The sequence below is a fragment of the Canis aureus genome, chromosome 11 (assembly GCF_053574225.1).
Source record: "Canis aureus isolate CA01 chromosome 11, VMU_Caureus_v.1.0, whole genome shotgun sequence".
Taxonomy (NCBI): Eukaryota; Metazoa; Chordata; class Mammalia; order Carnivora; family Canidae; genus Canis; species Canis aureus.
The window spans coordinates 5,543,495-5,568,375 of NC_135621.1; the positions used below are offsets into that span (position 1 = coordinate 5,543,495).

Below are 24,881 nucleotides of genomic sequence, written 5' to 3' on the forward strand. Positions count from 1 at the left end.
ATATTTTTTTTTTTTTTTTTTTTACTCAGTAATCTGTGATACTAAAGTATAGTCCATATGGAAAAATTACTGATCCAGAATATTATTCACTTGATCAAAGTGATTATTTCCTGTAGAGGACAGAAAAGTTGTTTTTCTCACAAGTTATCTCAATCTTCACAAAGTACGTGTGTGCTACACATGTGTTAATTATTTTTGCTAATCACTATAGTAAAAAAAATACTGGATATTGAAAACGCAACTAAGTGCCACCACTGTGTCAAGAGCATTTTGTACCTTATGTAATTAAAAACTTAGAATAGCCTTAGATGTTGTTGTTCTCATTCTACAGAAGAGAATACTAAGGATCAGATAGTTTAAGACAGTAAGCTAGTAAATAGACTACCATGATTCAATATGATCAAGAAATTGACTTTTTTTAAAAGGGAACTTTTGGAGATGGGACATAGATAGGAATGAACTTCAATAATTTTTTTTTTAAAAATGAGCTTACCAATTTGTTCTGTTGTGTGACTGAATTCTGTTAAAAGAATTGTGCTGTATTTTTGTAAAAGTTGAGTCTGCTTTCACTACAAATGCATCTGCAAATTTTTATTGAAAATATGGATGTTTAAAAAAATACTGATGTTTTATTGACCCAGAACTTTCTATATCCTCTGTTTTGTTACTTTCTGTCTATAATCCTGTCTCTCATTTTCTTTCTTAATGTTTGGTTGTTGATAATGTCTTCTTTTTTCCCCCTCTTTTTTCTGTAGTATCCCTTACTAATATTCATCTAGGTCCCATTTGCTTATTCCGTGGTGTCTTCAGTGTAGCAATAAAGTGCTTCAATGCATTTTCCTAAAGCAATGGGCTCTTTGAAAGGAAAAATAAAGCATCAGTGCAACTTAATACCAGTGTTTTTTTGTTTTTGCTTTTTTCCTGAACTTAGAAAGCAGCAGATACTGCAGAAATATTTCCATATCGCTATAGGACAAAATAATAAGTAGATAGGAAAAGGTGAATGATTCAGAAGAAGCTGCAGGGAGTATATGAAAATGTAAATCTATCCCTCATGGGCCACATTAACATCTCTGTGGAGAGTAATCTGGCCACTTGTGCCATGGAAAGAACATTAATTACACCTAGTAATGGCCTGCTACAGGATTCTCAGATACCAGTTCTCAAGCTCACTAAAAATTGTTGCCTTTTTTATCATTAATTTTCTAAGTAAAAAATGCTATTAATTTAAGAAAAAAGCTGCTTCAGTGAAGAGACATGCAAATTTTTTTTGTTATTTTATTTCTATCAATGACATAGGCTTGTTACTCTGTCTCAGTAAGATACCTGGGCCTATTATTTACATTTGTTTTCAGATGTTCAGTAAAAAGGGGGGAAGAGACACTTCTGTAGACATATCACCAATTAAAAATAAAATCCTATTTATTTATTAAATATTTTTATTTGTTTATTTGAGAGAGAACAAGAGAGAGCACAAGCCCAGGAGTTGTGTGTGTGTGTGGTGGCGGGCGGGGGTGGGGGTAGGGAGAGGGAGAAGCAGACTCTGCTGAGTAGGGAGCTCGGCCCAGGACCCTGGGATCATGACCTGAGCAAAAGCAGATGCTTAACTGACTGAGCCACCCAGGTATCCCAAAAATAAAATCGTATTTTAAATGCTTAGAAACTTAATTACTGTTCATTGGGATACTTCACTATTTTTGATAAAGATTATTATGCATATTTGGTCTATAACTTTCATTTGATAGTGAATGTTCCATACACCTTTTTTAGTCTATAAGCTATTTAAATTATTTCACATTTTATTAGACCTTTTATGTTACTAGCTTTTGTTTTGTAGCAGCAATACTTAATGTCTCTTCAGCTATACGTTCAGATATTGAATGGTAGTCTGTAAAAATCTAAATTTAAAATTGTAATTTTTAAAGTATTTTCTTGTGTCCTAAGGGTTTTCAAAAGGTGTTCTTCACTCAGATTTTTGCAATTGGAAAAGAGGAGAGAGAAGGCAAATAGCACACTCAGTGCTGGTTGCGTGCCAGTGAGAAGGCATGGGGGCTTTACATGCATTACCTCACGTAGTCCTGAAAGTCATTACCTGACAACCTTAACAACCCTGTGATGTGTACATCATTCTCACTAATTTAGGATGGAAATGAAGCACACATGTTAGCTAACAAAAATCCATGTTTGTCCTTCTATTCCATGTAGTCTTCCCAGGTAGAGTAGAATCTTCCATCCCTGGGTGGCTCAGCGGTTGAGCATCTAATTTTTGCCTCAGGTCATGATCCCAGGGTCCTGGGATCGAGTCCCACATTGGGCTCCCCTCGGGGAGCCTGCTCCTCCCTCTGCCTGTGTCTCTGCCTCTGTCTCTGTGTCTCTCGTGAATAAATAAATAAAAGTCTTAAAAAAGAAAAGATTCTTCCGTCCCTGAACACATATTTTCTAGAAAGCGAAAATATAGGGAAGATAAAAGACAAATATTTATAAAAGATAAATATTTAGGATTCTGTCCTTTTAAATTGTGCTAATTAAAAAAAAATTTTTAAATATCAAAATCATACATGGAAGCCTTTCCCAAAACAAAAAAAGATAAAGACAAGAAAAATGTTGACAAAATTTTATTTTGCCTCTCTTCCAAATTGTAGCGTGTTCAGGCTGCTATAACAAACACCACAGACTGAATAGCTTAAACGCAACAGAAATCTATTTCTCACAGTTCTGGAAGCTGGAAGCTGGCCCAGTGAGAGCCTTCCTCCTCCAGGCTGCAGACTTCTGATTGTATCCTCACGTGAAAGGGAGGGAGGCAGGAGCTCAACCACGGAGCCACCCAGGCGTCCAAGAATATCTACTTTTGAAAACAAAGTTTGATTCTCTAATGAAATAAAGTTAAAGAATCATGGCACTTTGATCATGGTATATTATTCTGATGCCTTTTAGTAACATAGCACATCAAAACCACTTCTTTTGAAATCATTAATGATTTGATTACAAAAGATGGTCCTTTTCAGAGGCCACAACAGTCCATGTAGAATTTTTTCTCACCCCAACAGACTATATGGGGATATCATATTTGTTTAATTCAGGATTAATAGGTTAACTCAAATCTCTAATTCTACTTTTGTGGAAGAAGCCCTATGCATACAGGAATACCTGATTTGCATAACTTCTCTCTGTTTGGATTATTGTCCTTAGACTCTTGGTTTTACAAAACTGCGTATTAAATACTACAGATTGTCTAAAAATAGATGGTCTATGCTCTTAATCTGTCCATAAAAATATTCAGTTAACAATGGAGCATTTCCTAGTTTACCTATCAACACTCTCCTATAAAATAGTATTTAGTAAGTGTTAATAATACCTGATAATGTTCTGATACCTTCTTGGTTGGATATTTTTTTGGAGTCAGGAAGGGATATTGTGATTACAATGCACAAATTATATTCTCTTGTCATCTATAAAGAAAAGTCCCACTAACACTGAATAAGCATTAGACACAATAAAACTTTGATAAAAAAAGAAGGTAATAATACCAGCAAAGTTATCAGTTGTTCTTTTTTTTTTTAAGATTTTATTTATTTATTCATGAGAGACACAGAAGAGAGAGAGGCAGAGACACAGGCAGAGGGAGAAGCAGGCTCCATGCAGGGAGCCTGACGTGGGACTCGATCCCAGGTCTCCAGGATCATGCCCTGGACCAAAGGCAAGCGCTAAACCGCTGAGCCACCCGGGCTGCCCGTTATCAATTGTTCTTACATTTGGTGACTCTTCTTGTTCTTGGAGTATCTTAGATGGTTTTGCCATTGCCCCAGAAATCTGTCTTTGGCTTGTTGCTCAAAGTCTCCCCAGCAACATAAAGATACTTAGATAGCTGACACTTGGGTTTTTTGGACTTTACCTTGCTCGTAAGATGTCGATTTATCCTGTGAACTCTAACGTGCCAGAGTGTAAAAAGATGAACCTGTTGGAGCTTGCTTGTTGCCTCATCTTGGACCCTGGCCTGCTTCCTGCTCCATGATTTGACTCTGTTGGATCTTGGCATTGACTTTGGCCAGGACCTGGTGACTGTTCCCTGAAATGCCCTTCAGTTTAACTGGAAGGGGAAACTACAAATGATAGTCATGGGAACCTAACAGTTGCCAAAAGCCAGACTGAGAAAGGAAAGTGTCATGGACAGGCAACAGCGTGATGCCTAAAGAGACTGGCTTTTAGCTTTACTACCCTGTGACTGTGACCTTTAAGTATAAATACATAGCATGGGGATTTCATTGTATAGTACCCTACCTGTCATATAACGGAAGAGTTAGAGCGCTTATTAAAGTATGTCTCAAGGTATGAAGCATCCTGATAGTACTTGAACAATATTATTTTGTGGAAATTCTCTCTTTTGCTTCAGACCAAAGTATTTTATTATTTAGTTTGAACAAAACTTAAAAATATTAGACACCACCACCAACAATCATTTGTCATAATTGAGATATTTTGGGTAGACCACTAAAAGTGTCTAAATGTGTGCCTAAAATCTCTGTAAGTAGGCTCGTAGTTTTTCTTGAATTTATTTTAAATTTTGATGGCTGTTTTAGGTTTTAATAAAAAATTTTGAGTTAGTTTCCACAAATATATAAAAGAAATATTCTGAATTTATTTTTAAGCTACCTGTTTTGGGTTTTATTGTGTAAAAAGAACTCCATCAAAAAAAAAAAAAAACTCCATCATCTTCTTAAGACTCTGCTTGATTCTGTTTCTTAATTATTCGATTGTCTCAACTATTTGTAAGGGTAAAAAAAAACACTGTTCAGTAGAATGAACAAGGGGAACTGAGTCACTTTTATTCTGGAAAAAAAGTATCATCCATGAATATAAAGGAATTTCATCATTTCCAGAATAAGCTCATTGTATGAGGAGAGCTTAGGAGCATGTTATTTATTTACACAATTCCCCTGACATTCATTATTTAAAAGGTAACTTAATTTTGTCTCTACTCTTTTACTTAATAGTCTGTTTTCTAGCATCATTACCCAGTTAAAAGTCATATTCTGTCTGAGAATTTGCTTAACATGAGTGAGATTTTGTAGAATTTAGTATGGTATGTGTTTTGGCACTAATGCATTCTTTGGAGAGGTGGCTGGCTAACTTTATAAATCATTAATCTCGATTTTTTTCTAATGCATAATATTCTGCGTTAATATGTAGTGTGAGGAGAAAATCACTTCTATTTTTTGAGCATTATTATTAGATCCATTTCACCATGAAGTATGGAATCCAAAAATATAATCTACATATATTGTTGCTCTATTCTGCAAGTTTCTACTCATGTGAATGTTTTACTTAAATTAGTGTACCTTCCTAAGATTTATAAAGGCAGAATGGTTTCTTATTAAACATGTGCCCCCTTCCCGTCCATCATTGTTAATATACTCATAAAATTCTACTTGGCTTTGGACAGGCACTAGGCTCTAATCTATAGTCTATGCAGGCAATTCCTTAAATTCAAAATTTTCCAAACTTACTTGATTACAGATGCCACTTTTGAACAGAATTTCCTAGCATTGTAATTTAAGGGAGCACCATTTAGGAAACATTGCCTTGAGGCAAGACCTTTGTGTTTAAGACAAAATAGATTTTTGAAAGAATTATTTATAAAGCCCTGCATGTGCCTGAAGAGTAACTAAATTCTGGATTTCATTGTCACAGTTCTAAACATGTGACATATTCCTAGGTGTCTTACAAAGCATAGCAAATTAGGTAGCCACCGTCCCTGTTTTCATAAGAAAATGACAAACATCAAGGTTATATGGGTTACTAAGATTTTAATATGATAAACAACAATAAAAGGCAAAATGACAAATGGAATTATTAAGGTGGGGAATTAATTGTTGAGACCTGGGGTCTGTCCTAATACACTCATAATAATTTAAATCTAACTCATGAACTAAATGAACAATTCCCATGTGAGAATGGGAATTATCTTGTTTATTATTCATCCAGTCACTCTGCCTTTCCAAAACTTGGGGTTTTAGTCATTAGAAAAAGCATCTATTTTACTGACATCTTGTTCTCCTTGTTTCTGTGGATTGCCACATCATACATAGAGGCATTCTAAAATTTTGAACTCCTTTACAGGTAAAAGCTTTTAATTACTGAAATATAGCTTTATTGTCTGATGATTGTCCAAATTTTGTGTAATCCTGAGGGTTTTTTTGTTTTGTTTTGTTTTGCCTTAGGGGGCAAAGAAACCAAGTGTGTATCGCAGGAATACTAAGAAAAAAAAATTGAAACCATTCCTTGTTATCTGTCACCCAAATTATTTTTTCTTTTATAGTGTTTTGTAGCTTGTAGCCATATCGCTGACTTACTTCATATCTGCTGAATAGACTCAGCATCCCTCAATTACTCTTCTCACCACATTCTAAAGCTTTATTCCTACCTCACACTCAAACTTTTATTAAACCACATAGCTAACCAACATAAGTTGTTATATGGTTACATATTTTAAAATATGGATGCTTAGATTTTCTTGCTAATTATTTTTTGCATATAATATCATTCCATTCTTTCTAGTGTGAAAGAGACCAATGTACCAAAAAATATTGTTGTACTAAATAATGGGGCTAAAAGATGAGTAAAAATCACCTGCATTCAAGAAACACAAGAGCACGTTTCCTGAATTTTGACTAATGTTTGTCAGTCTACTAAAACAGCACACTGGACTTTTCTTTCCATACTTCCTACACTCTTTAAGGTAATGAAAATTAAGACTATGCAAAGCCAATCCTTTTAAAGCAGAATGTTGCCTCCCAAGTCCAAAATGCATAGCAATTATCAGTCTTCATTGCTCAACACACACACTAACTGGTGTTGATTTTCCCTTCTTGATAGTGGTTCTGGTCATAAGGTGCACAAAGATATTAAGGTCAAGAAATTCTGAAGAGAAATGGTGACTTTTGATCACTCGTACCACTGTCCCCTTCCTTCCCACAACTCACTTTTTTCTTGATTTTGTGGAAATCACCTATCTATATTGAATTTTTGGTGCCATAAATGGTATCTTTGATAGTAGAAATTATATTTTACTTGGAAACTGGCTACACTTTCTATGTAGAATTTTATGCTGATATAATTTTGTGATTTTTCTATTCTTATATTTTCCAATTTACAATACCTGAAGACTTCCATGTATCCATTTTATTTCTCAACCACACTAAAAATTCTATATGTCAGATGTATCTAAAGTGAACATTTAAGGTTTTTGGGTGAGCTTTCACTTTAACATAAAGGTTTTACCAAATATTTTCTATTGAGATGGACTTTTAGCCTTTGCCAAATAGGATTTACAAGGTTTATACCCTGTCCCTTTTCAGATTTATAGGGTAAACAAAGGAAAATTTAAATTCTAGATTTGCATTGAATGTTTTGAATTTAGTATCATGGATTTCACACAACGTCTGTATAAATTAAATCATGCACTCAAAATACTTAGCTCAGTATTTCACCCAGTGTAGTATTATCTACTGAATCCACAAAAAGTGATTACCCAACTTCGCTTAAAAGGTTTGCAGGCATACAGTGACCTCACCAATTTACAAACGGCTTATAGGTTTCTTAGCCAACTTCGTTTGTTAGTAAGTTTAGCTTGAGTGAAAAACTTCCTATGAACTGTGTTCTTCACATTTTCCTTAATTCCTAGGAATTGGCAATATTTATACCAGAAAGCAGCCAGAGGGAAGAATGGCACATATGCCCCAAACAAGCAACTATAATAATGTTGTCACAATGACTTACATTTACTTAGTGCTTAGCGTCTTGGGCAGTATCCTAAATACTTCATGTGCTATCTTGTTTAATTCATACAGGTAACATAGGTACCATTATTACTTTTTTTTTTTTTTTTTTTTTTCCAGAAAGGAACAAAGGCACTGAGACATTAAGTGACTCACAAAACTTCACAGAGTTAGTAAATAATACAGATAATGTTTAGGCGTAGAAACTACAGATTCTACTTTTTTAATACTTAGATCATATTCTTAGCATCTGAACTAACTGCTCAGGGCCCTAGAAAGACAGAGGGCAGGCAACTCCCTAACAACAAGTTCTGCAGTTGAGCTTTGTGTCAATACCGTTTTTGGTTTTGTTTTTGTTTTTTCTCCTCTTCTCTTTAAGCTATGCCAAGTGGGTTTTGGTTTCTTGCAGCCATGGATCCCTGCCTTTTTTTTTTTTTTTTTTTTTAAGATTTAATTTATTTATTCATGGGAGACACACCCAGAGAGAGAGAGAGAGGCAGAGACACAGGCAGAGAGAGAAGCAGGCTCCATGCAGGGAGCCCAACATGGGACTCGATCTGGGGTCCCCCAGGATCATACCCCGGGCTGAAGGCAGGTGCTAAACCGCTGAGCCACCCGGGCTGTCCAGGATCCCTGGCTTTGAAAAAGGTTTGATGAGTCATGCTCTTCTCAGTTTGACCGCATAAAGAACTCTGAGTGTTACAGGTTCATTGTTGAGATTCTAGATGCAACACAAAATATACCCATTTGGAAAGTATCTACTGCTTCATGTAAAAACCTTTTCCTCTGAAAACATCCAAGTTATCACTGAATTTATAATTAAGGATGTTTATGAAAAAATTGTATATGCAGATATCACAGTATGGTCTGCATTAGAATTAGTATTAAGGAGGCAGGCCTCAACCAAGTGGTCTTACCTATGAGAGGTCGAGAATGCAGTTTTTGGCATGTGGTGCTCAAGCAGGTATAACATTTCTCAGCATTTTCATTAGCCTGGAAAATCAGCGACTAAGGCTCTTGTCATCAGTTCCTGGTCTTGGTTTTGCAAAAAGGATGATGTCTGTATTTACACCTCTGCGACAAAAGGGTAGAATTAAGGTTCTGTGTCTCCTTTGGAAGGAACAGAACAAGGAAATTGGCAAGAGAAAAGGCATAAGAATCTGTGTAGCAGAGGAGGAGTAGGAGGCACGCATTTGTGAGGAAGAGAAGTCAAGCGTACAATAAGAATACACCTTAAAAGAGAACCATATGGAACCATTAATCAGAAATATAAGATCATGCACAAAAATGTACCCCCTCCAAATGTTATGGCTTCTTGTCTGCTTTCCTTAGCTGTGCAAAGTCGGCCCACTGATTGTACTTACAGGCCAGCTCAAACATCTCGTTTGACAGGCCAGTCGGAATAGAGGCAGAGTATGTAACTGAGCAGCCTCTGCCTAGTGTGGTAGGAGGTAGGAGGCTAAGCTAGAGTTGGGTGCCCCATTACTGAATTAGAGGGATTAGCCTCTAGCAGTGTTTCTCAACAGCAAGTCTGATTTAAGAGTTGGTGGGATCCCTGGGTGGCTCAGTGGTTTAGCGCCTGCCTTCAGCCCGGGGTGTGATCCTGGGGTCCCAGGATCGAGTCCCACGTCGGGCTCCCTGCATGGAGCCTGCTTCTCCCTCTGTCTCTGTCTCTGACTCTCTCTCTCTTTCATGAATGAATAAATAAAATCTTAAAAAAAAAAAAAAAGAGTTGGTGTACTGTGGTCGACCAGTGTTCTCTCAAGTCTCATTTCTCTCTCTCTCTCTCTCTCTCTCTGTCTTTATAATGCAGCTTACACGCCTGCATTCCAAGCCTGATTTTCCCAGCCTCATTTTCCTTTGCCGGTAGGGCTATGCCTGTCTCCACGCACTGATTTTTGGTCCTAGAATTCTCTGGCTTCCCCCCAGACTTGCATGAGAACTGGGGCACGGCCCTGTTCCTTACAGTCTCTTTCTTTGGGGAGAGGAGACCTTGAACCTCAGCTCTGGAGGTGAAGTCCTGCTACCCTAAAGTGGATCATGTTTGTGGTTAACTTCTAGCCCGCATAGACTTCAGGCTATCACCCATCATGCACTCTCCGTCCATTGGGTCAGGATCCCGATTCATGCTATGGTCTCTTCCCAATTATTACTAGTGATTGTCATATGTCATCTAGTGACCACTCCGAGTTGAGTGTCCCATTCTTTCCGCAGCCGTCTAACACTGTTCAACTTGTACCAGAATTGCCAAACTACTAATTGATTTCCTCTCATTCTTAGATTACAAAGACCTTGAGAGGTGAGAGGTGAAATCATGTCTCCTGAAATCCACACGAAGTATTTCCATTGTTTATTTCTTTCTGACAAATTAAAAAGTCTACTTGCAGAATCATTGGCTCATACTCACACTGACCTGAGTGGGATCAAATTACCATGTTTAAGTATTTGGCACTTCATGACAGTAATTGATAGTTTAAATTATTTTGAAGATTTTTAATTTTTTTTTTTTTTTTTTTTAGTATGCCAGAATAGGTAAAAAATCCTCTAATGCTTCTCTTAGAATTTGGTTAAAATTAAGATTTAGTGCAAACTATGCCATTTGGATGTGTGGTGTGAGTGTAGTTTTTTTTTTTTTTTTAATTTTATTTATTTATTCATGAGAGACACAGAGAGAGAGAGAGAGGAAATGAGAGAGAGAGAGGCTGAGGGAGAAGCAGCTTCATGCAGGGAGCCCGACGTGGTACTCGACCCCAGGTCTCCAGGATCAGGCCCTGGGCTGAAGGCGGCGCTAAACTGCTGAGCCATCCGGGCTGCCCGTGAGTGTAGTTTTGTTTCAGATTTTAAGGTATGTAAAAACTTTTAAAATTCATGTTATTTAAAAAAATAGTAATAAAAATAAACAAATAAAATTCATGTTTTTGGGACGCCTGGGTGGCTCAGTGGTTGAGTGTCTGCCTTTGGCCCAGGCCTGATCCTGGAAACTGGGGATGGAGTCCCGCATCAGGCTCCCTGCAAGGAGCCTGCTTCTCCCTCTGTGTGTGTTTCTACCTCTCTCTCTCTCTGTGTCTCATGAATAAATAAATAAAATCTTAAAAAAATAAAATAAAATTCACTTTATTAAAATCTGAAAATATTTTTCCATATAGTTGTGATTTTTTTTTTTTTTTTTTTTTGTCCTGTGTGTGTGCTTTGGCAGGGGTGGGAAGGTTGTGAGGGGGTGATAAGTAAGTGGCTGGTGTGTTGAATACTTATTCATGTTAATTCAGGTTTGGAAATTTGCTTTGCTTTGAGGAAACTATGCATTTCAATCATATTTTCAGTATTTCCTCGTATGTTTATAACAATCTACTTTCTCCATTCCACCTTCCAACCACACACACATTTGTATTCTCTATTTCTTCTGATTGGAGTAAATATGAAATTAATGCCATAGTCATCACCAATTTTACACCCAGAGTGAGTAGGGGGTGTGAATATGCTTTCCGAGTACTTTTGTGTGTTCAGAATAAAGTAAAATTAAATTGTTAAAGGAGCTAGAAAACTCTATCTTTTAATTAAGGATAAGCTAACATTGGAAGTATCTATTTAACTACACATCAAACATGATTATCGGCCCACTTCCATGTTGCTGGGCTGCTGTCTAAACCAGTATAACCTCCCTCCCAGGCCAAAAAATAGGTTGTTGTTTCCCTCCTTACTCTTGTTGGTTTAAAATGGGGTATGCAAATTTGTCAAACATTTTAGTCCACTTATATTGATAAAATAAGACTGTAATTATCATTTTCTGTCATCAAATAAAGTATCTGATAAGTCTTTTGTCCCTTTTTCTATAGGTGTATTTTTCTTTTTATTGCTTAGATAGGTTTTTATATATCCTGAAAATTTTGTATAGACATATTATAAATACCTTGCTTCAGACAGAGGCTTTCTTTTTCATCTTTTATATAGTGTCTTTTGGTACATTCTGAATTTTAATAGCTGAATGTACCATTATTTCCACTTTTTGTTTTAATTTTTTATTTCTTCCTTAATACATCTTTCTCAACCCTAAAGTCATAAAGACAATATCCTAAATGTCTCTCAGCACTGTCCAGCAGACTTTTCTACACTGAGGAAATATTTTTTTTTAAGATTTTATTTATTTATTCATGAGAGGCACAGAGAGAGAGAGAGAGAGAGAGAGGCAGAGACACAGGCCGAGGGAGAAGCAGGCTCCGTGCAGGGAGCCCGACATGGGACTCGATCCTGGGTCTCCAGGATCACACCCTGGGTCTAAGGCAGGTGCTCAACCGCTGAGCCACCCAGGTGTCCCCGGAGGAAATATTTTTTATCTGGCACTGTCCACTATGTGGCTGTCACTAGCACCTGAGATGTGGGTAGTGTGACTGAGGAACTAAATTCTTAAATTTCATTGTAAGCAATTTAAGCTTACATTTAAATAGACTCATGTGGCTATTATATTGGGTAGCTCGGTTGCAGCTTTATCTTCTCCTAAATGATGATTCACCTACTGTTTATTTTTTTCCATGGTGTGAGGGGAAAATCTCATGTCATATTTTCCCGTGTGGATGATCAGTGCTTTTCCCTAATCATTGATAATGCCAGGTTTGGAATAAAAAAATAAATTGTGTGTGTGTGTGTGTGTAAGAGAGAGAGAGAGAGAGAGAGAGAGAATATATTTATTTCCTGGCTTTCTATTCTATTTCTTGGTGAATTCATCTATCCTGGCACTAGCACCTCTCTGTCACGATACCTGTAAAATAATATTGATATTAGTAAATATTGATATTTAGTAATATTGATAATTAGTAATTTGATATTTAGTAAAGCACATCCCCCTCCATTTGTTCTGGTTTGGGACTGACTTTGCCAGACCAGGTCTTGGATCTTTCAATACATTTTAGACTGAGGTTTCAAGTAAAACAATGGGATTTTCATTGCATCTGAATCAGCACATCAGTATAGCAGTTTTACGCCGTTAAGGCCTTCAATCCATGAGTATGGTTCAGCTATTCGTTTAGGTCTTCCTACCTGTCTTGCATTTTAAAAAATTGTCCCTGAGAAGAGTTTTCCTTATTTTGTTATATTTTTATTCTTGTATGATATTTTATCTGTCAAACTGACTAAACTATCTAATTAATTCTAGTGTTTTATTTGCAGATTTTGCATCCTGTGCAGATACATATATCTGTAGTCTGTGTATAAAAAGAATTTTGATTCTGAGCCCTCCTTATACACAATTTCTTTTTCTTGTGTGTTACTATTTTGCCTACAACTCAATAAAACATTGTATAGATCTGATAGTAGCAAGCATTCTTGTCTTGTGCCTAATCTTTTACAGTGATAACAGTAATTCTGATGTTACAGATTTTTATTTGTTTTGTTTTTTTTGTTATTTTTTATAGATTTTATTCATCAGATTAAGGAATCCTGTTTTTAGTTTGGTAGGGTTTTCAGATGACTTTATGATTTTTCTGGATTCTATTAATTCTATAGTAATTGTTTCTTAAATATTTATGTGTGTATGAATGTATGTTTTGGCCTGCAAGTTTGTGACCTGCTCTCATTACTCATGTGAATTTTAAATTATTTGTTAATAATACAGTGAAAACCAGTGAACCCACTAAACAATTTGAGAATTAGAATATTATTAGAAATTGAAACTTAGCTGTGTTCACCTCCCTAACCTCCTTCTTTGCTCCTCATTCTGTACCCTCCTGACTCTTCTCAGGGTCAATCACTATTACAAATTTTATATTTATTATTCATTTACCTTCATTTGGTTTTGTTTGGCTTTAATAATAAGTTACCTATGGGCAGAAGTGTTTGATTGTTCAGTTCTTGTACAATTCATCATGGTCTCTTACACATTTACTCCTTTCCTTTTTAAAGCATATTTAATATATATTTTCTATTTGATAATTTTGTTATCTAGTGTCTTTGTGAACCTGATTCTCCATCTGTAGTTTCTCCTGGTTCTTGTGTAATGACACCTTATAAATAACCATTACTTGGATCTTTGTCATGTGGGAATTTGAAGTTTGGGCTAAGCTGGGTTCCCTGTTGAGAGAAGTTGCATATCCTTTTGCCAGGGCTTAGCACATTACCCAGCACTGTTAACTGTTTTTATATGTTTGAACTACCTTGATAATATGAAATGGGTTGTAAAGCCATGTTGGGAGTGACTGCTGGTCATGAATCCTCAGGTGATTTTTTTGTCGTTGTTCCCCTGCATTAGTGCCAAGTTTAGAAGCAGACTGGTTGTTTAGCAGGGGCCAGCTGTGTGTGTGTGTGTGTGTGTGTGTGTGTATGTATATGTGTGTGGACTGTTGCAAACTTGTTTTGGTACAATGACGATATAGTTCTATTGGATTACAGGAGGGCATATCACCTTTTGGACTTTCCATCTCTGGCTGGCTTTGGGAGCTGTGATCTATTGCAAGCATCCTTTAGGCTGGGGACCTAAAGTCCACGTCTGCCCAGTTTATCAAATGTCCCAAGAGGAAACCCGAATAAAGTATGTTTATACATACTGGTTTCCCCTTTCAGTTAGCTTTATTTTCTGGATATTTCTAGCCATCTATTTTACCTATTTTATGTGCAATTTTTAAGTGCTTCCCATGGGGGGATTTTTTTTTTTATGTTACAAAGTGCAGAGACTTGCACAAATTAACTCAAGTAATAAACTCAGTAATTGGAAATACAGAGGGATTTCTCAGAGCCTAATTTCAGGAAGTATAGTCAGGTCTTGCTGGAATGGTAATGCAGGGCTGATTTTCCCCCATGGTCTACCCATTTTGCATTTTGTTGCAAGGCTAAATGACCTTATGCTTCTTTTTTTTTTTTTTTTTATTTGACCTTATGCTTCTTGTGTCTAACACAGTTCAACTGACTCAGTCTTTACATGTGGTTCTTCAAATTCTTTAGATAGAAAATAAAATGGTCTTAGCTTAACCTATAGGTGGTAGTAAGATAGCATACTATTACAAGACAGTATACCATAGTGGTTAGAGTTCAGGTTCTGCAGCTGGAGTGGCTAGATTTGAATCTCAGCTCCAAACCCTGCTAACATTGTAATAATCTTAGGACACTTTCCTAATGATTCTGTGACGTAGTTTTTTTCATCCATAAAGGGGGATGATAATGACAGTAACTGCCACATGATTGTGGTGAGGAATAAATGAGTTACTACCTGTGAAAAGTAATAAGTAAGAGAGATGCCTTGTGTATGGGAGCTACTGGGAAAATATTCATTATTTCTTTCCCTTCATTGGTGCAACCCCTGGTCCAATTAGCTGTGACCGAGGGTTGGAATCATGTGGTACAAGCCTGTCTACCCAGGTATGTTCCATCATCACCATCAAGAAGCCAATTGAAAAAAGGAGGGGGAATAGCAAACTTATCTTTTATAAACATATTTTATTTATTTATTCATGAGAGGCACAGAGAGAGAGGCAGAGACACAGGCAGAGGGAGAAGCAGGCTCCATTCAGGGAGGCCAATATAGGACTCGATCCTGGGACCCCTGGATCACGACCTGAGCCAAAGGCAGGTGCTCAACCGCTGAGCCCCCTAGGTGCACCAATAGCAAATATATCTAATTTAGACTGGTGAATTAGAAACAAAACAACTTGTCAGTTTGGGGAAAATTTTTTAATGTAATTTTCTTTACATAAAAATATGCTTGAATGATAATATTGTTACCTAAAAAGATATTTTTCTTACAATTTTATATTGACTGATGTATATTATGTATAACATTTCACAGCTGATATTTTTCTAATTTCAGTTTATCATACATTTAGTGACAGTGGTATTTCTTTTTTTGCCTCTGGACTTTCAGGCTCACAGCTGATGAAAACTTGGCCAGTCTGAGTAACAGGGAAAACAAATATTGTTTGGTAAGATCTAAAAGTGTATATAGATCGTAACCCAGACAGTTTTAATTTCTTTGCCACTGAGTAAAATAGATTTAACTTTCCATCTGAATATATATCATGTGGAAGTTCAACGTGTACCAACAAGAGACTTTGTTCTTGTTTATAAATATTACTTAATATAGTTTTTTTCCTACTCTCAAGAACATAGAGAGAAGTTGTTTAAAGTACTCGACCTTTAAATGCAGAGTGTATAAATTAATTCATGTTATTACTTCAGTTTCACAGCTGAGTTGCCTTGTAAATAAAACTTTTCCCTCATTAGAAATGAAGCCAATCTTGCAGTTCCCTGTAGGTTTCATATCACTTACACCATGCTATGCTTCATATGTTGACCTGGCACCCAAGAGAGTTGATGCACAATTGGTGAATTAAACCAGAAATAATTTCCTATGGCATTGTGTCATAACCTCAACGATGAAAAAAATTCCATTAATTTCTTTTGCATTTAATTAGAAAAATTTAAATGAATCCTTTCAGAAGTACATAAAATTTGATAGGTCCCCATTTAGATTTCTTGTGCAGTGAAAAGTACATATCCTTTTCTTATGTAAACTGTGTAATCATGCAATTATCTATGTGTGTCTGTATATACTAGTCTTTTTATTTTTATTTATTTTGTCATGTTTGATGTTTGTCATTAATTTTGCTAGAGAGAAACTTTAGCCCCCGAGGAAGGATTTTTTTACCTTTAAGTTATGACATATTTTTGCCCACAAAGCTTCAGAGGAAGTAAGATTAAATATGAGGACTCTTTCTGGATAAATCCATTATCTTTACTTAGACGTTGCGTTTTTGTTTTTGTTTTTGTTATATATATATATCTGACAGTCTCCCTTCCTATCTTTGTCTCCCTCATAGACTCCACTGTTTTTTTTTTAAAGAATATTCTAAGATTTTTTTAAAATTTTTTTATTTATTTATGATAGTCACACAGAGAAAGAGAGAGGCAGAGACACAGGCAGAGGGAGATGCAGGCTCCATGCAGGGAGCCCGACGTGGGATTCGATCCCGGGTCTCCAGGATCGCGCCCTGGACCAAAGGCAGGCGCCAAACTGCTGCGCCACCCAGGGATCCCTCCACTGTTTTTTAAATCACCCAACACTATTTATTTCTGAAATATATGCTTTTTTCTTTCCTAATTCTTTTTTTTTTTTTTCAGTGACACACCTGTCTTCAGAGTTTCAGCTCTGCCTTTCTAAGGGTTATTTTCCAGTCTACAAATCTTGCCCTAATTGACCTCTTTTGATTCAGTCCTGCATGGCCATTGCCTCTGTGCTGTTCTACTTATTGCTGTGCTTCCACCTATTAATATCCACCCTATCTTGCGCATTGGAAACACAAGGTCATTCTTGACAATTTTTTTAAAGATTTTATTTATTTATTCATGAGACACAGAGAGAGAGGCAGAGACACAGGCAGAGGGAGAAGCAGGCTCCATGCAGGGAGCCCGATGCGGGACTCGATTCCGGGTCTCCAGGATCATGCCCTGGGCTGAAGGTGGGCACTAAACTGCTGGACCACCCTATTCTTGACAATTCTAACCATCTACATCCAAATTTCCATCAAACCCCTAAGACTCAATACCCTTCTTTTCTCTTTTGTAATTCTCCACATTACCCTCAAAGCAATTGTACCAAAAAACAAAACAAATTATTTCTCTCCCATGCTTAAACATTGACCCTCCATTTACTGTTGTAACCCAAACTTTCCTTTTACTGTCAAGCTCTATCCTACATTTCCAGTCTTCATTCATGCCCCTTCTGATCATAAATCCAAAGATTCAGGGCCTTTCAAGAACTATGACTTTGAGTATCTACTCTTTATATCTGAAATGACCTAGCAAACCTTTTCCTGCTTATCTTTCATGACTGCATTCAATTGTCACTTCCTCCAGAAAGTTATGCCAGAACCCCATAGGAAGCCTTTATGGCTTTCATAGGAACTTAATCTATCCCTATTGTAGCTTTCAAATGCATTATAGTCTTGTGTGTGTGTGTGTGTGTGTGTGTGTGTGTGTGTGTGTGTGTTTTAATCTAACACTTAGCTGAGGGCCTTCCGTATGGTAGGTCCTCAATTACTGACTAAATAAATGAATCAATTAAGTAATGTCTCACCAGCACTCAGATTAAAATTTTCCATCCTTAAAGACAGAAATAATTTGTTTTGGGGGGTGCCTAGGTGACTCAGTTGATTAAGTGTCTGCCTCTTTATTTCAACTTGAGTCATGATCCCAGGGTTGTGAAATTGGGCCTCATGTTGGGCTCTGTGCTGGGTGTGGAGCCTGCTTAAGATTCTCTCTTTTCCTTTCACTCTGCCCTTTCACCTCCCACCCCCACCCATGAGCTCTGTCTCTCTCTTAAATAAGAAAGGATTTCTTTTTATTTATTTATTTTTTAAGATAGGAATAATTTCTTAAGATTACATTGATTCTCAAAAGACTGCTCTCTGTTTTCATTTCTATGACTTAGAGGTCAGATTGTTTGTTATTCAATCTATCTACCTATTCATCTGCCTTAGTTAGTTGCATTATTGTAACAAAATCTTATAAACTGGAGACTTCACAGACCTTTATTTCTGCCAATTCTGGAGATTGGGAAGTCCAAGGTCAAAATGCTGGTGCCTGGTAAGAGCCCTTTTCCTGGCTTCCAGAGAGCCATCTTCTTGCTGTGTCCTTACATGGTGGGACAGAGAGACAGAAACAAAGAGAGAGAGAGAAGTCTCTGGTCTCTTCTAAGGATACTAATCCCATCATGGACCCCCCACCATCCTACCCCATGATCTCATCTAAACCAAATTACCTCCCAAAGGCTCCACCTTATAATATCATCATAATGAGGATTATAGCTTTAACATATGAATTTGGGAAGGGGTCATATTTCGTCTATAACATTTTTCATCTGACTATCTGTTGGTTGCCCGTTTTGCCATATGCAATGATAGAATAATACTTGGACAATCCAGTTTTCTCAAATGATAATAATCAAATTTTCTATCTAGAAGCTATGCGCCTGAGTATTAAAATGATATGCCCTTCTCATATTTGTTTAAAATACGGTATTATGACCAATGTCCTTATTGTACATTAAATCATAAAAAATTAATTACTCATAAATAATAAAAATAGATTTCTGAGCAACTTTTTTTTTCAAAGTTTATTTATTTATTTTAAATAATCTCTACCTTTGATGTGGGGCTTGAACTCACAGAGTTCATATTCCACTGAGCCAGCCAGATGCCCTTGTTTTATGAGCAACTTTTAAATGGAAGTGGTTGATGATATTTATATCATTGCCATAAAAACCTCTCTCTACAAAGCATTTCAGAATGTGTGCCTATGTAGAGTTTCTTAAACTTCACATTTTATTGTCATTTCCCAAATATGTTATACAACTTTCTGTATGTAGACTTTTGATTTCTCAATTTAGTGTATTTTCTTTTACAGTGTCTACCTATCTATATTAAGCCTGCCCTTCAGGGGCAGCTTAACTTCTTGCCTTTTCAATCATGCATATCCCTGTGACCCCAGCGAAAATAATCTATTTCCCCTTTTGAGTTTTCCTAACATTTACTGATTGAATAATATTTAGAACTCATCGTATATTAATTTCTTTATAGAATTTTTATACATTTCATGTAAACTTTCTGAAGAAAAACATTTACATCTTTTTATGCCATATGGGAGGCACTAAAGTGCCTTCTACACAGTAGGTCCAAATCAACAGTTGTTGAAACAAGGAACAAAGGAGTGTGAACTGGATTGACCTTGTGGGAATAGTCATGCTTCTTGATTCTCCTTTGCTCTCTGTATGCTCCACTGAAAGCCCAGCAGAATGGTGGTTTCCTGTTGTCACTTTCCTGGATATGCATTTCCTCTTGGGAAGCTCCAGTCCTTCCTTGACCTTGAACATTATTCTAGCTTAATACCAAGCTGCATATATTGATTCACTAGTGGAACATGCTTAAAATATGAGCAAATTGTCTGCCTTTCATAGGTTAGAATGTGATCCAGAACATTTTGCAGATGGTGGTAGTTTGACATAGTTGGAAGATCATGCTTTAGAAGCGCTGTTTACCAGTGGCATGAAACCTGGCAACTTGCTAAACCTCTTTGAGGCTCTTTCCTCATTTGCAAAAGGTGGGTGGTAAAACTGCTCTTAGCAGGGTTGTTGCGAGTACTGAATGAGACACACATGGAAATTACTTGACTCATACTGGGTACTCAAAACAAGTCAGCTGTTTTTTTTCCATGGATAAACAATTAAAATGATTCTTACTTAGTGCAGAATCAAATAGCACCATGAGAAAGTCTAACATAGTGGCCCTATGACCTCACAGTTTGGAAGTTATCATGTCAATGGAATACATATGCATTTAATCCTTAGTATAATTATTATTTCACAGTGTCTATTTCATAATAAACTTGTAAGATCAGAGTTGAGTCTTTCCTGGTACTGGTTAAAAGTTATGCCAGTTCTCTGATAGGAAGATAAAATGATTAAAGTTATTGGTTTCATGGTATCCCTTGGAGAAGGCCTTGAGTTTCCTTTCTGTCTAAATATATATTTAGACACATATAGTACATTTGTTTCAAGGACGGAGAGCCAAAAATTTTGACTGTATGACATTCTATATTGTATTCGTTTTCAGTGGGAGATATTTATAGTTACATATTAACTACTTAGCTAGTCATAGCTTATTTTTGGTTAAAAGTCAAAAATAATAATGTTTCAGAATAGGTCAAGGTGAGGTAGGGATTGATTCAATGTGCTTTCAAACTGCATCAATTTGGCTTCCTAAGGAGTTTGACCTACTACAAAAGCTGTTCCTTTTACTAGGAATTGAGTTGATTTTCTTACTGAATTTGGGCTCAGAGCTCAAGCAAAAACAGAGTTCTTATGCTGCTAGAATAGGCCTGTGGGAAGGAATGAAGTTCCATTCTGGGCATTTGTTTGTAGCAAAATGTCGTATCAGTTACCTGCTAAAGACAGACCAGAGGCTGATGGGAAAATAAATGTCAAGAAAACCTGGTCTGTGCCCATAAGGTGGTTAAATTACTGTGTGTGCATTTGCATGCATGTGGGGGGTGAGGGGTGGGAAGGGTTCAATAAGCAAATAAGTGACTGTAGTGCAATATAAGATGAGAGAGAGAGAGAGACCGACCCACGAGAGAGAAACAAATTGGAAAAGGCAGGGGTCACATCTTGTTGGAAAAGGTGTGTTGGCATCGGGGAGTTTCAACCAGATTGGGTGAGTGAGAGCAGCAGATGGAAGACTAGGGCCTGGGCACAAAGGCTGAGAAGGGCACAAATGATTTAATTTCATTGTAGACATGAATGGGAGTAAAGTGAATTAAAGCTAAATACTAGAATTTGTTATTATTTCACTTTTAGTCACATTTAACAAAATGTGATTTTAAATTTGTAACTTTAACTGGAAAAGGGAGAGAATCAATTTTCCAACTCTGATTTTCTTTAGGTTCTTTAAACCAAACTCAGCCCTGTTGATATCCTAGACTAGATAATTTCTTTTATAGGGGATGTTTAGAGGCATCCCTGGCCTCTACTTAGGGCTGGGCCACAATATTTAAGGAAGCATTCATTCTCAGGGTCATGAAAGTTTAATTTTGTGCTTGCATGACCCTAAGAATGGGTGAGTGCTTCCTGAAATGTTGAGCCCTAAGCACCTTCCTGGACTCTTCATAGCCTAGGACTGCCTCATCCCCTTGAAGCCATATCACATTCCCAGTTGTGGTAGCCAGATATGTCTCCGAACAATGCCAGATGTCCCCTGGGGAACCAGATTGCCGTCCAGTGAAGAACCACTGAAATCTAACTGGAATAATTCAGCATATTTCTTTTTCATTTGTAAGATATCCAAAAGAGCAGCCAGCCATGTGATCTCTTTTTGAACTCAAGGTAGCAACTAAAGGCAGGTGTATTTTGGGTAGCATATGAGTGGCTGAAACACACTTGGTACTCAAGGTAGCAATGCAGGTGTATGGTGGGCTGTGCAAGCATTTGTAGGGAGAGCTATGGAAAAAAACTGCTAGGGGTGCCTGGGTGGCTCAGTTGGTTAAGTGTTTACCTTTGGCTCCTGTCCTGATCCCAGGGTCCTGGGATGGAGCCTGGAGGTGGGCTCCTTGCTCAGCAGGGAGTCTGTTTCTCCCTCTCCCTCTCTTCCTACACCCACCCCTGCTCATGCTCTCTCTTTCTCTCAAATAATACATAATTTTTAAAAAAGATTTTATTTATTTATTCATGAGAGACACACAGAGAGAGGCAGAGACACAGGCAGAGGGAGAAGCAGGCTCCACGCAGGGAGCCCAACGTGGGACTCGATCCCAGGTCTCCAGGATCATGCCCTGGGCTGAAGGCAGACGCTGAACCACTGAGCCACCCAGGCGTCCCCTTTTCTTCTTTCTTTTTTTCTTTTTTCTTTTTTCTTTTCTTTTCTTTTCTTTTCTTTTCTTTTCTTTTCTTTTCTTTTCTTTCTTTTCTTTTCTTTCTTTTCTTTTCTTTTTTCTTTTCTTTTTTTCTTTTCTCTTTTCTTTTCTTTTCTTTTCTTTTCTTTTCTTTTCTTTCTTTTCTTTTTTCTTCTTTTCTTTTCTTTTCTTCTTTCTGCAGGGACAGGGCTTACCAGTAAGTTCCATTGAGGAAAGGATGGAATTCAGTTAAAAGGCTGTCCCTTGCCTATTGTGTTTTCCTGCATTCTAGTGCCACTAGTGCCCTGAGAAGGAAAGTACCCCTTAGAACTATTCCTCTAGCTAGTGTTAATGAAAATTGTGTCGTGCCACCAGTTTTTTTTTCTGAAGCCTGAGGCTAGAATATTGTCTCACCAGTATTTATTATTGTCATGGAGCCATTAGCTTTTGCCATTAGAAACTATACTTATACTAAAGGTGTTACAGCTCGATGTATGTGCTCCAAATTCTCATTACATGCTGCTGACCTTTCCCTATAAATCTCAGCTTGGAGTTATCAGCTTTCTACTTGTTGGCCCTAATTGGAAAGTTCTCTGCTATATCCAGGTACAAAATGTACTATCAAGAGCTTGAATTTCTGCCCCTTATTAACATTGCCTTTGTGACTTATTTCCTCAATTCTCTTTCCATTGGCAATCCAGCTGAAACAAATTCCTTAGTTTTATATACAAATTGAGCATATGGTGGAGCACATTACAAATCATGCAATGCAACAAATGAGAGAGCACAGTCTAATACTTTTACCATTAGATAATATTAAAATGTCCTTTACTAGTTAATTACTTGCATGCCATTCTTTTCACTTACTAATCTAGAAATAAATTCATGAATTTTTCAGCAGTCAGCTTACAGTTTAAAAACCCAAAAAAAAAAAAAAAAAAAAAAAAAAAGAAAATCCAAGCATCAGGTATACACTAGCAAATTTCATGAAGGGTTTCCAGGGAGTTGTTTTATAATTTTGTGAAACCTACTTACATTTTAGATGGATTCTAATTTGGCAAGATTTGTGTAATCCAAAGGTGGTAGAGAGAGAATGTTTGTGACTTGATTTGTCTGGCTATGAGAAAAAAATATTTCCCCGAGAGAATCCTTCATATTTTCCATTCAAGTCATTCGTTTAAGCTGGTGGGTTTCCCAGTGGTTTACTACCGCGTTCCTCTGATAAGGTAGGATCCTCTATATTGTTCTTAGAAAACTCTTAAACACTCAAACACCTCTGTTACAGGTTTTTTATGTATATTGATAATGATATGCTAGAAATCAGTATTACTCACAAAGATCCACCTTAAGTGTAAACTTAGAAGCATTTATGTGTTCAGTATAGATTTAAATACATAAACATATTACTTTGAAATAATTGTGTAGGATAATCTGGATGTGACTTTTGTGCTTCTTAGGCATTTATTTATTTATTTATTTATTTATTTATTTATTTATTTTCATTAAAAACAGATTCAGCAGTTTGAATAAATGAACTCAAACTTCATGAGCTCATGAGATAAAGTGACCGAAACTATATGGGTTCTAAATTAAGACCTATGTTGAATTATAGGGATTGTGGGCAAATTCACCTGGAGACAGCATAGAGTAGGTATGTTGAAAGATAAACCGAGGCACATGAACAATTTTAAGAGTTTATTTGAGCAAAAATCTATTGAAATTTGGCAGCACCAAACTGCAAGTGGTTAGGAGCACTCTACCCATGGGAATGTGGGGAGGGACTTTTATAGAGAAAAAGTGGAAGCAAAGTAAAGAAATTTTTGACTGGCTGGAGCTTAAAGCGTAACTGATTCTTTGGGACTGGTTGTCTATATAGTGTTTTGATTTTGCAACCCTGAGGCATCTACAGGCTGAGATTTCAGTTGGCTTATGTAGGCCACCATGGCATCAGAGCCACCTCAGTCCAGTCGTCTCCTTGCTTAATTAATTTAACAAATAGTAGTACATATTTAAGGATATATATTATGAATTTGATTGCATGAATTTAAGATTGGAGATTTGAGCTTTTGTATAGCACCAGACACAATGTGTTAATTTAAATTTTATTCTCTGTACTCAGAGAATTATTTTTCAGATAGTTTGTAGATTTTGAGAAAATAATTCCTGATTTCAAATAATTTAAAAATTCTGTTTCTATTTCCAATATGGGTCCATACCAGTCAAGTACCACTGACCTCTTGATTCATTTTTTCATAGAGAAAATTGAGATCGAATGAATGGCTAAGAATAGTCAGCTTCAACCCTTTCAATATTAAGGAAGAACTATCAACCAAGTCATACCATTCAATTGTAAATCTAGTTTTTTCTGGTTTAGCAGAAATTCTCTTTCTTTGTTTTCTCCTTCCTCTTTCTGTTTTAACATTTGCCTATAAATAGAAATGTTTCGGTCACAGCACAGCCTTTTTAAAGTTGCCATTATTTTCCAGTGTGCATTTCTTCTTTTATAGAATTCTAGATGGAGGAAGAATTTTAACAATACTCTTTTATCTATCCTGTTGTCCTTTCCAATGTGTTAACCCTTTTATTGGAAAAAAAAAAGTAATAATGTTGTATGTCATATAGGTACTCAGCTGTCTACAAGTAATATCAGTTTATTCTTTCAGTGACCTATGAGGTAATACCATTCTAAAGATGAAGACATTTTCAGGGGTTAACTAAATTTTCCAGGTTCACATGTTCATTAGT

The 24,881-nt window shown here is 36.7% G+C and overlaps 1 protein-coding gene across 9 annotated transcripts in view; it reads left to right on the forward strand.

Moving 5' to 3' along the window:
• Positions 1–24,881, forward strand: part of SLC16A7 (solute carrier family 16 member 7) — a 170,354-nt gene that overhangs the window by 8,538 nt on the left and 136,935 nt on the right. For 2 of the 9 annotated variants that reach the window (XM_077913617.1, XM_077913624.1), the window contains exon 2: positions 15,619–15,676. The exons of the other annotated variants lie outside the window; for them this stretch is intronic. The gene's annotated coding sequence lies outside the window, so the exon portion shown is untranslated. The remainder of the gene's footprint in view (positions 1–15,618; positions 15,677–24,881) is intronic. 9 annotated transcript variants of the gene reach the window in all.